The sequence below is a fragment of the Electrophorus electricus genome, unplaced genomic scaffold (assembly GCF_041902795.1).
Source record: "Electrophorus electricus isolate QZ-2024a unplaced genomic scaffold, ASM4190279v1 Scaffold67, whole genome shotgun sequence".
Classification (NCBI taxonomy): domain Eukaryota; kingdom Metazoa; phylum Chordata; class Actinopteri; order Gymnotiformes; family Gymnotidae; genus Electrophorus; species Electrophorus electricus.
The window spans coordinates 378,430-390,045 of record NW_027658784.1 but is presented as its reverse complement, the minus strand read 5'-3'; the positions used below and the strand labels follow the sequence as shown (position 1 = coordinate 390,045).

General features: G+C 40.3%; 1 pseudogene; it reads right to left on the bottom strand.

The window, feature by feature from the left end:
- Positions 1-1,265: 1,265 nt before the first annotated feature.
- LOC118240472 (cytochrome P450 2K1-like) lies at positions 1,266-9,572 on the bottom strand (annotated as a pseudogene).
- Between the last annotated feature and the right edge of the window lie 2,044 nt (positions 9,573-11,616).

The window sequence follows — 11,616 nt, the reverse complement described above, 5'->3', positions numbered from 1 at the left end:
GGGGTCAGCATGGTCTACTTTGATGCCAGTTCGCTGTGTGTTATCATACTACCTGACCACAGAATGACATTTAGGCAAATCCAGTCTAGTTCAATGATTATTTAGGACACACTTCCCTTTCAGGAGTCCCAGTTTAGTGTTCCAAAATCCATGGCATTTCCCTTTTGGCTCTATTTAGTTGTTAATCAATTTTTTTTTCTCTTTCTCGTTTTGTGGTAGCTTGGTGGTTAAGGTAGTTGACTTGTAATCAGAAGATTGTGGTTTCAAGCACCACTGCTGCCAGGTTGCCACTGATGGGCCCCTGAGCAAGACCCTTAACCTTCAGTTGCTCAAGTTGTACTCAGTCATAATTGTAAGTTGCTTTGGATAGAAGCATCTGCAAATGTTATTTGTGGTTTTTCTACAACAATTACTATACCTATAGCTTCATTTTAGTTGGTTCCATATACTCAAGCCCTGTTTATTTACTATATATGTTTATTAACATTTAATTTACCATATAATGCAGGATTCACTTTCATTTTTATAATCCCTGCATACGTGATTAGGACTCTGACTAACCATAACCTGAGTGAGACTGAATTAATATAAAGCTTTTTTTAAAGTAATTACACTTCAATTATAATTAACATATTTCCCTACATTTAGCATGGTGCCCTGGTTAAAGGTATTTTGACAAATTTAAAACATACATTGCTACTATTTCAATCCACTAACAAAAAACTTGATCATCTTAGGGAGGACAAGATGCAACAATTTCTATCAAATGTTTCCAGATGATGAGAGTGTTTACAGTGAAATGCATCATACCTTGTGCAGTAGAAATATTAGACTTTATTTGAAGATTATGGCAAAACAGAGGCAGACTTCCCATGTTGTTCATATGTGTCACACTACTGTCAGATGAAACATTTGTAATAATGTATATACGAATTATACTGAGGGATGACTATGAACTTGACTTGGCATGAAAAACTAAAAGCACTGTTAATATTTACTGTAAATTATTAAGGTTCATTCACATATAAGAAATCATACATTTATTATAAAACTGAATGTTACTCAGCAATATGAATGATGAGGGTTTAATTTTAGGTGCCAAGTGTTGGGGCAGATAAGTGAGTTACATGTGAATGTGTTGGTCACGTGTGATGAACTTTGAAATCCAGGTTGCACCAGTGCCTGTGAATTTTTAAATAGTATTTTGCCAATATTATTCCAACCTTGAATGTAAATACTACCCTTACATGTTAAAAGTGAATGGATTATGCCAAGTAGTTTACTGCGCTGAGCTTATGGGGAGAGGGGTCAACGTGAAGCCCACAGCTGGCATGAGGTCCAACTGTTCCTCAGACACGCCAGGTGGAGGAGTGAAACGAAAGTGCTGCAGAAGAGTGGCGAAGAAGAGGAACAGCTCCATCCTGGCCAGACTCTCTCCCAGACACACCCTACGCCCTTAACAGACACACAGACAGACATTTAAAGTACAACATGAAATCTGGAGCACCAGATCAATGACAGAAAATGATTTCAGTGCACCTCCACAGAAGGGCATGAAGGCATCTCTCTTAATGAAGTGTCCCTACTCATCGAGGAAGTGTCCTGGATTAAAAGTGTAAGGGCTCTCCCACTCATTCTCATCCTTCAACACGGATGTCAAAAGAGCAAATACACAGGTTCCCTGGAAAGAATCACAGTTTTAGCTTAAGCAGGAAGCTAGTGACAGCTTTCTCTGGTATGACAACAGTGCAAAATTTAAATTTACGCAGCCATTTTGTCATGTCTTTGTTATATTTATAAACCAGCCAGTTTCAGCTCTCAGTCTCCTACGTACATTTAATAATTTTATCCTATGCATGCTTTTGTTGTATTGCTTTTAGACTCTTCTCAGTTAATCTAACAGCCTGACCTTCTTGATGAAGAAGCCTTGGAAGTTAATATCACAGGTAGTGGTGTGAGGGAGACTCATGGGTACTATGTCTGCCAGTCTCTGTGTCTCATGGATGACTGCATCTGTGTAAGGCAGGTTCTTGTGGTCATCCAGCACTGGCTGGCGGCCTCCAACCACCCTGTCAATCTCCTGTTGTACCTGATCTGGAGCACAACAGAAGATATTGTCTCGTGTTTTTAAGAAGACAAAAGCAATCAACTCTTTCAATATTACAATATAAACAAATACAAGAAGCAACCATGGTAAACCCTCAAACACCATCAAGCACCTCTTTGTCTTCCTCATTGGAGAAATGTCTTGGACACTGGATATTCACATTGCAGTTGGAATTCTTACCTTGTATGTGGGGGTACTTGGCCATTAAGCAGAATGCCCCAGTGGAGCGTTGTGCTGGTTGTCTCAGTACCAGCAGCAAACAGGTTGGAAACAGTTTGAAGGAGATTCTGTGCATGGAACAATGAGTTCTTTTTTCCAGCCTCCTAACCAATAATCAGAAGGGATCAATTAGTCAGCCAACATAAGAGACCACTTTCTTCCATCAGAGTACAACTGAGTAATACCAGGGATCATATAGAGAGATGTTTGAAAACCATCAAACCACTGGCTTTTTCCATACCAAGCCTAATCAGCTGGCCTAACAGTGAACCAATTCAACAAGCATGAAAAGGTTTTCTTAAGAAGTCCCATTTTATTTATATTTTTAAGGAACCAGTTTTGCTGTGCTAAAACCTATAAAGAAGCTTAAAATCATAAGGTTCCATTTATGCTTGCCAACTTAAGCCATTGTTTCATCCATGTTCATTTGTATGGTGGCCAGGAAGACCCAACATGCTGCAACTACATTAAACACATTCATCAAAACACATGTGCTACATTTCAGAAATGCAATGCAAATTCATGAATGTTATACAAATTCCAAAAACATTTTATTCAAAATGACAACATATGCTACATTTCAGAAATGCAGTGCAAATTCAAAAAACACATGCAACTTCAGAAATGCTACAAATCCAGTCACAACACAATGAAAGTGTTGTTTCAGGGGGACACAAAAAGGGGTTATTCAACCAAACAGCCAGTGAAAAGTAATTTATATTTGTGATTTCCAAAGTTTTGTCACTGGTGGTACAGAATGAACAATTGGCCTATTTGTGCTTTGCATTCTTGCACATGTTTGGTTGTAAAGAATGCAGCCTTAAAGAACACTGATAAAACAAAATCCCAACTAACAGAAATATAAACCTGATCCTGCCAGTTAATAACTAGCTAGATGCATTCAGAGTGTGTTACTATTTTAAACTCCAGTTCAGCCTAAAGAGATTCTGTCGAATACAACTAGGTTTCTGTCCATATACCTACTTTTAGAGCGTTATTGATTTCAAACCATATTTTGTATGTATGTAAAAACAACACACTTGAGATTAACTAGTAAGAATAAGACAATTGACAAGATGGTCACTGTAGCAGACCAGTTAAACTATCAAACCTGAACAAAAACATAGTGTATCCTGTAAATTAGTAACACACTCTGAAGGTAGCTAGCTAGCTAGCTAACTAACTACGTATTAAGCCAGAAACATAGTCGCGTTAAATGGGATTTTTTTTTTCATCAGCGTTCTTTAAAGCTGCATTACAACCTAGCAGAATTAAATATGCAAAACTGCTGAGCATGAATAGATCAGTTGTTCATTCTGTATCAACATAATCCATAACAAACGATATAACCATGGTAATCACAAATATAAATATTTTTCATTAGCTACTCGGTCACCACTGGTCTCATAGGAGTCCATTCCCTCTCCGTGTCCTCAGAAACATGTCCGTCGTGTTGTAGCTGTTATTTGCAGGGTTTCTGAAGTTGCATGCGTTTTTTGATTTTGCATCACGTTTCATTTGCAGCACAGTGGGTCTTCACATTCATCGTACATTTGTGTTATTTTTAATTTTATTTTCTGCAATCTGAACAGTGTTACATTTAACTTTCCACTGAATTAAGAGAGTCAATCAAGGACACTCTGCCAATTGTAAACGCAATGTGTATAAATACTGCTATTATCAATGTTTAAACACCAGTTAAAGAGGTGTATACCAAGCTTGAAACAGGTGTTTGACAGTTCATGACTGAACTTGCTTTGGAGCAAGGGAAAGACATTCCTGTCTCCCATGAATATTGCCCCTATCTGTATTGTGAATTGTGTGATTTTTGTGTGCTTGTTTTTGTCCCACACAGAGCATCACGCACACATGGACAATGTTCCAGGCTGCTGGAACTGTCCAAATGCCCCATAATAAGAAGTGATAACGGCCTTTTGAAAGCCAACTTTGATGTTGTCATTCTTGTGACATAGCGAACAGGGAATTCCTTTACACAGTGTGACAATCAGGCTTCCCACACTCATAGAGCTCCTTGTGCAAGTATAGTCAATTAAGCAAAACATGTTAATTTTGTTAGTCTTTCCACTACTGCTTCCACTTACTGTAGTACTAGCAATTAAACTTCACATCTAGTAGTTCTCTAGGTAATGCTGTCAGTTATTAGGGATCCCTGTATGACCTTTATTCTCATTTATCCTGTCTGTTTTTAAAAATGATATTACCTATATGAATCAATACATTAATTCCTTTAGAATTGGTGATTAGTTGCTAAACATCCTATCGATTGTTGATCAAACTCAAAATCTCCCACTGAGATGCAAACGAGAGTTTTCTGTTTCACCATTTGGCAGCCAGATAGTGCTACTGAAGCACTTTGAATTGCCACAGTATATGAAAAGTGCTATATAAATTAACTTAAGTTGCCTATTGATTAAAGGTCAGATTGAGTCGTCTTCTAGTTAGTCCTGTAGATTACTTTTGTTTTCTAAACAAATATTCTCATTTGTTTTATCTGGTTTCTCTCTTTATTCCCTCTATTCTTCAATGTATTATACACTATGCGATTGCTGATTAGTTCAACGTTCCATTAGCTGTCAAGTTTGTGGCTTCACTGGTGGCATTTCTAACCTGTGGTGGATGATCACGAGTTAGACAACTTGCGACTTCCAGTTGAGACTGATTAAAATATTTCCATATGCGATGGTGCCCCATTAATTTACTATAACTATAACAAATTTGATGAGTGCAGAATTATAAATTAGGAGTTCATACCACTACAGAGGTCATATGGATACTCCAAAATATGAGTGGTTGTATATGCACTATGTACAAGATAAAACTTGACACATTAAGCATTTCTGTATACAGCACAAGAAGGACATACCACGTTTTGTTTGCATGCTAGAAAACAGTCAATAAAGCCTCTGCACTCCTGAGGGTTCAGGGTCTCCTGGAGGCTGTGCACAAGCTGCATTATATCCTTCAGAGTTTTTTCACAGTTTGCCATGATAATTTTCCAGTCCTTTAGCCAGAGCCGAAGCCAGGGGAACATATTGTAAAGCTACAAACACACAGATTAACATTTTGTTATGTGCCTCCTACATTTATCCATACATCATCCTATCTTTGTGTCTCTTGCTTATTCAAAAACATAGCAGGGTACCTGTATAGAAGCTGAACCAGTGATCCTGATATTCTCATTGCTTCGGTTTACCATGTTTTGGAACCGAGGATCACTGTATTCAAACCTGCTTCCATATACAATGGCTGAGGTGATATTTGAGGCATTTATACAATAACCAATAACAGGATGTTAAATGTTCCCATATATTACATTTTGGATAAATGGATAATTACATTATGGATAATTTGGATAATTACATTTTTGGCTCAACTACAAAAAATAGTTACTTCTGGTAAGAGTAAAATAGAAAATATATACTTATGTCTCTTACCCTTAAAGTTCTCCACCACTTCCCTCAAATTCCACATCTCTTCTATGATTCTCTCTTCACTCCCTCTCTTGCCCTGCCCAAAGTCCTGCAGGGTGCTAAGGGCAAAGCGCCTCATCTCTTTCCAGTTCTCACCATTAGAAAACAGAATTCCTTGATCATAAACAGAAATCATTAAACCTTTGTTGTTAAACAGCTAAATGTCAGCGAAATGCCATAAATGTAAATGTAAACACAAAATGCAGAATGGTTTTTCATCTTAACTGTGAGACAACTGCATGTTTTTACAATATTTATATAAAACAGGTATTCATGATGAAACACACATTGGGAAACTGCTTATGATCTATTCCAGTGCAAAACCAAATTATAACCATGATTAATAAGGAAAATAACATAAAATAATAATTGTCTTCAGAAAATGGCCTTTTATGAAGAACATTGCTGGCCTGGCTTCCCTCTGGCTGTTTCACAACGGTTTCCCCTTTTCTCCTAATTCTTCTCTTACACTTTAGTCATGCTCTTTCACCATGAATCTTGTTTTATTAATGTTTCCCTTGTTGGTGTCACTCTGGGTGACTTCTCCTTCAGGATATAAACACCTCCCCTGCCCTTCTTTTGGAAAATCTGATCACACCTCCATCTTTATCCTGCCTGCATACAGACAAAACTCAAACAGGAAAAAAGGTTTTCTGATCAGTCTATCAATGGAGTGCAGAGGCCACCTTCACACTTCAGGACTGCTTTGAAACCACAGACTGGTGGATATTTTGTGACACAGCTGGCACTAACATCAATGAATTCTCAGACATATGTGGAATAGACTTTGCATGATCACTGACTACAAAGGAAGTTGGTACTGTGATAGGGGGGTTGACCTCCTCACTTGCAGAGAAGCTAAATGTTCATTATGCTCGGTTTGAGGAAAACATCCCCCTTGCTGCAAAACTCCCAGTAGATCAGGAGAGCTTTGTGTCTGAGGAGGTCAGATCCTTTAAGGCAGTTAACCCACGCAAGGTACCTGGTCCACAATTGGATACTGGACTACCTGATATGCAGACCCAAGGTGGGGAAAGTAGAAAACAGCTTCTCTTCAACACTGACTCTGAGCACAGGGGCTCCACAGGGTTGTGTGCTCAGCCCCCTCCTGTACTCCCCATTTACACATGACTGTGTAGCCAAACACACATCTAACATCATCTTCAAGTTTGCTGATAGCACAACCATCCTAGGCCTCATCACAAGGGGAGACAAGTCAACCTACAGAGACAAGGTTAGTGCTCTATCAAAGTGTTGCTACGACAACATCCTCCAGCTCAATGTCAGTAAAATGAAGGAGATGATTGTGGACTACAGGAAGCTGCATTTGGGTGGTCACTCTCGCCTATACATCAACGTATCCCAAGGGGAAAGAGTCGGTTGAGTTTTTCGGTATACACCTCACAGATGACCTCACCTGGTTCAACCACACCAACACACTGGTGAGATCAGCCCAACAGCACCTCTTCTTTCTGTGAAGGTTCAGGAGGTTTGGCCTGCCGCCTGACATTTTCACCACCTTTTATAGATCTAAAACAGAGAGCAAACCCACAGGTTGCATCACTGTCTGGTACTGCAGCTGCACTGCAAGTGACTGAAGGTCCTCCAGAGAGTAGTGAGGACTGCAGAATCCATCATAGGCCACAAACCTCCAGCCTTACAGGATAGCCATCAGTCCTGCTGCTTGGGGAAAATGAAAATGATGCAGCTAGACAGTAGCCACCCAGCACACAGCCTGCTCACTGTGTGTCACAGGCATCGCAGTTCCCACGGCGACATATTTACGTGCTTGGTTTGGTTTCTGTCCCTGGTATACTTGGCTCGGTTTTGTCAAGCTCTTGTTTTGGTTTCGTTCTGTTCCACCCCCGAGCCTGTATCCCCAGCTGTAATTATGTTCACCCGTGTCTGGTAATGTTTATCTGGATCTTCATCAGTCTTGGTTATTTAAGCCCTGTTTTGCTTTCCAGTTTGTCGGTTATTTTGGTTTGCCAGTTGTGTTTAGATTTGGTGTTGCTGTTGCTGTCATTGTCTCTGTTACTTCCTAGTTAGTTTCCTGAAGTCTACCTCATTCTGTGCTGATGAACAGTTTCTACCCTCCTATAAGGCTCTTAAACAGGATGTGAAACAGTTAGTCCTTAGTATTAGTTCTTGGCAGCACACCACTACTTGAACATTTCCACATAGTCACTATTAACATACAGGGTGTAGTTTATCTACAGATTACCCTGGGCTAATATATTCAATAGCAGGAGGCTCCTTATTAGGACTCTTCTGAAGTCTAGTCACCATCTATTCTGAAAAAAATCAAAACAAAAAAGTAAATAAATAATGAATGAAAAACAAATAATTTACCTAATTAAAATTTAAATAGTACCATGATCAACTCACACACACATTCCATCATCTAAATTGGCTGAATAAGGTTTTCTGAATCCTTGGCTGAAGTCATAGAATATGGGACTGATGTCTCTTGTCTCCAAATTCTTCTGCATGATTCACCAGTGCTTGTTTGACAGTTTGATATCCTGTCAGGACAACTACTTTCTTTGGACCAAAATACACAGTGAATATGGATCCATATTGTTTTGACATCTGCAAACACAAATTGGATGGATAAAAAGTTTTCTGTTAATACAATGTACTCTATACAATGGGTTGATGGATTTTTTTGAATTTTAAGTAAAGACACTGCCATATTTATTTATTTAGTTAGGGTTTCAGAAGTAATAATCACATTGTTGAACTTGTGACTTTATGAGTCAAGACTGATTTAACATAGTCCTTAAATAATAATTAATTCATTAATTTTCCCTGCTAATCAGAGTGGTGCGGTAACGTGCGGTGGCCCGAGTGCCGTAGGGGGAGCGGCAGGACGCACAGACTCCTCCGACTGGGACGAACATTTATTCACATTTAACATGAAACACTAACGGCACTCACAAGAATCACTCACGACTGATACAAACAAGAAACGATTAACATTAAACACATACGGTGAACACTAATACAGTGAACATTGACTATGTTACAGCACACGTTACAGAATAACCAACCGCTACAGCACGCACTCTCCCTCGACAAAAAAAGTAATTCCTAGCGGGGGGTGCATGAACATCCTCTGCACCTCTGCCTGGATCCCAGGATATTGGGGAGAGGACCGTTGTCTGCGTCTTCTCCGGAGGTAGAGGGGAACAGCCCCAGGAATTTCTTGGGGGGGGCCTCAGGCGGTTGAGCCCGGGCCAGGGAGGACCGAGGGGCACCACAACCACCAGAAAGAGGGCGGTTGGGTGGAGCCAGCGGGATCTCCCAAGACCCTTCTCCTCAGCTGACTCGCCAGCGAAACTGGAAAGGTCTGCCCAAAGCCTCAGAGGCAACCCGCCTCTGGGACGCTCTTAGAGCGGCGGGAAAGAGGAGGACCGTTTAGGGATGTCTGGAACCGGGGCGGACGTGCACCCCCGCGTGTCCGCTGAGGCCTCGGACACGTCAAGGAGCCTGCGGGGACGGCGGGCGCCACGTCACAGCGCCTTGTGTTTGTGTGTTGGTGCTATTGTGTGTTTCTGTTTGCGCCTTTTGTGTTTACAGGCGCAACGTGTGGTGGAGTGTACCGGACTGCCCCGAGAGAGGCAGGGAAGCTGCCTTTCTCTCTCTCCCCGCGAGGTCTCTCTTGCTGGCGGCACCTGGCCCGCCTGGGCGCCGGGCACTGCCATGCTGTGTTTGTGTGTACGTGTACACGGTACCTGGAGGTTCACGTTCATTGGACGGATGCGTCGGGATCCGCGCCCCTTGGGAGGGGGTTCTGTCACGGAACGCTCGCCTCCCGCGATTCACGTGGTTCGACCCGCCATGTGCAGTGGGAGGACTGTCTTGTCTGTAACCACACCTGCACCTCGTATATACACCTGCACCTTAATGTATATAAACGCGTGTTAAAGTGTGCAGGATGTTGGTTATTGTTGGCGTAATGTCTGAATGTAATGTGTTTGTTAGATGTATTCTTGTGTATCGTGTTTGTTTAACTTTAACCATTTCATGTTCCTTGTTTGTGATAAGCGTGCCATTGTGTCGTTTGTTAATAAATGTTCGTCCCAGTCGGTAGAGTCTGTGCATCCTGCCCCTCGCCCTACGGCACTCGGGCCGCCGCACCTTACAGGTGCCCCAAGTAATCTTATCATTTTTGATTGCCAATTTATTGAGGTGATCATAACACTATATTTGTGACAATAGCTGTTGTAAAAAATGCTATATACCAACTAGCTAGCTATCTTCTCCGTAAACTAGCTACTGTTAGCTCACACCTACGTTCCATGCAAACATTATTGTAAAAAGTAGAAAAATGAACATTATGAAAACTATTCCAGTGTTTAATTAATATCACTTCCACTTTGTAAATATTTCTACCATGTGAGTCACGTATCTGTGACTATCATGAACAATTGCATCATTTCCTAGATGAGGCAGATGTAAAAGGAGACATTTACAGCGAGGCCTTACTTAGCCATTGTTGTAAAACAATTATATTGTAGCCTTCTTGTCATTTTACTACCTTAACCCTTTCCTTTTATAAGCTGTTTTTTAATCAGTAACAATTTATGAAACATTAGCTAACCTACTAATATGCAAAAAATAGGCTTGTCTTCATAGCCAGAGTACACATATTATACTGTTACTGTTCCATATTACACAGGGTACTGTTCTGAATGTTTCTTGTAGATAATGGTCTAATGAATCATTGCTTGGTCTTACTAAATGCTACGCTGTCTGCCAGTTCACACAAGCCACCTGTTGCAGTGTTGCTGTCAATGTATTGTCAATTAGAATTCTGTCAGTGGAGGTGCTGATGCCATCAGGGGCTGCTGTGTTCTCGCACACATAGCTGGCACTAAATAACAGGTCTAAACCAAGTTAAGAATGCACTCTTCTCGGTAAAATTTAATTTTTAGCTCTGAAAATGACCAAGGTGTGGACCTCAGTGACCTCATAGCTAGCTATGAGCATGCTCCTAAAGTTAAAGGGGAACTTCATGGATTTGACTAATTTTCTTTATCATTCAATGATTTAGACATAAACAAAGTTATTAAGAGTTTTTTGGTGTGAAATGTGCATTTCTAGACACATTTAGTAATTAGCTGTCAGAGTAGTTCACAGTGGTAGTACTAGAACCACACGTTGTGACGTCTACACTGCAAAAATAGTCACTTAATCTGTTCTCCAAAATGAGCAGTATCTGTCTTCTAAGTTTGTATATGATGATGGTAAAAGAGTGATAAACTTTAAAAACTACATCTTTGGGTCCTATTTTTCCTTACAACATCCTCCATGTGTCTCTCCATCCTACACCTCCTGGTTCTTCTGCTTGTGTGTGTGTGTTCAGTCACTCTCCTTGCATTCAACCAACCAGCAGGTCAGCAGGTGTAGTGTTACGATAGAAATGACAAGTCACCATTTACTACATAATTAATGTGAAGTAGCCCTATTTTGTTAGAATAACTTGAAAGTAGTCTAAAAATGTCATTTTATTTATTTTATTTTTTTAATGCCCTGGCCAGTATTCTTTGGCTGCACTTTAGGGGGACATTGATTTTATTTTTCAATTTTCATTAGTGATGTCACATACGTCATTGTTTGTATGCAGACCTCTACAGGATTTTATATTTGAAGGTTCAGTTTTACAACTAGCTGACTGGGGATTTAGGAACGACAATATCACAATATTTTTTACTAATATCAGCCTTTATCCAGTAGACTCAGTATAATGTGCAAACAGCAGTAAGATGTTGTAAAGGGATTGTGGGGCAAAAC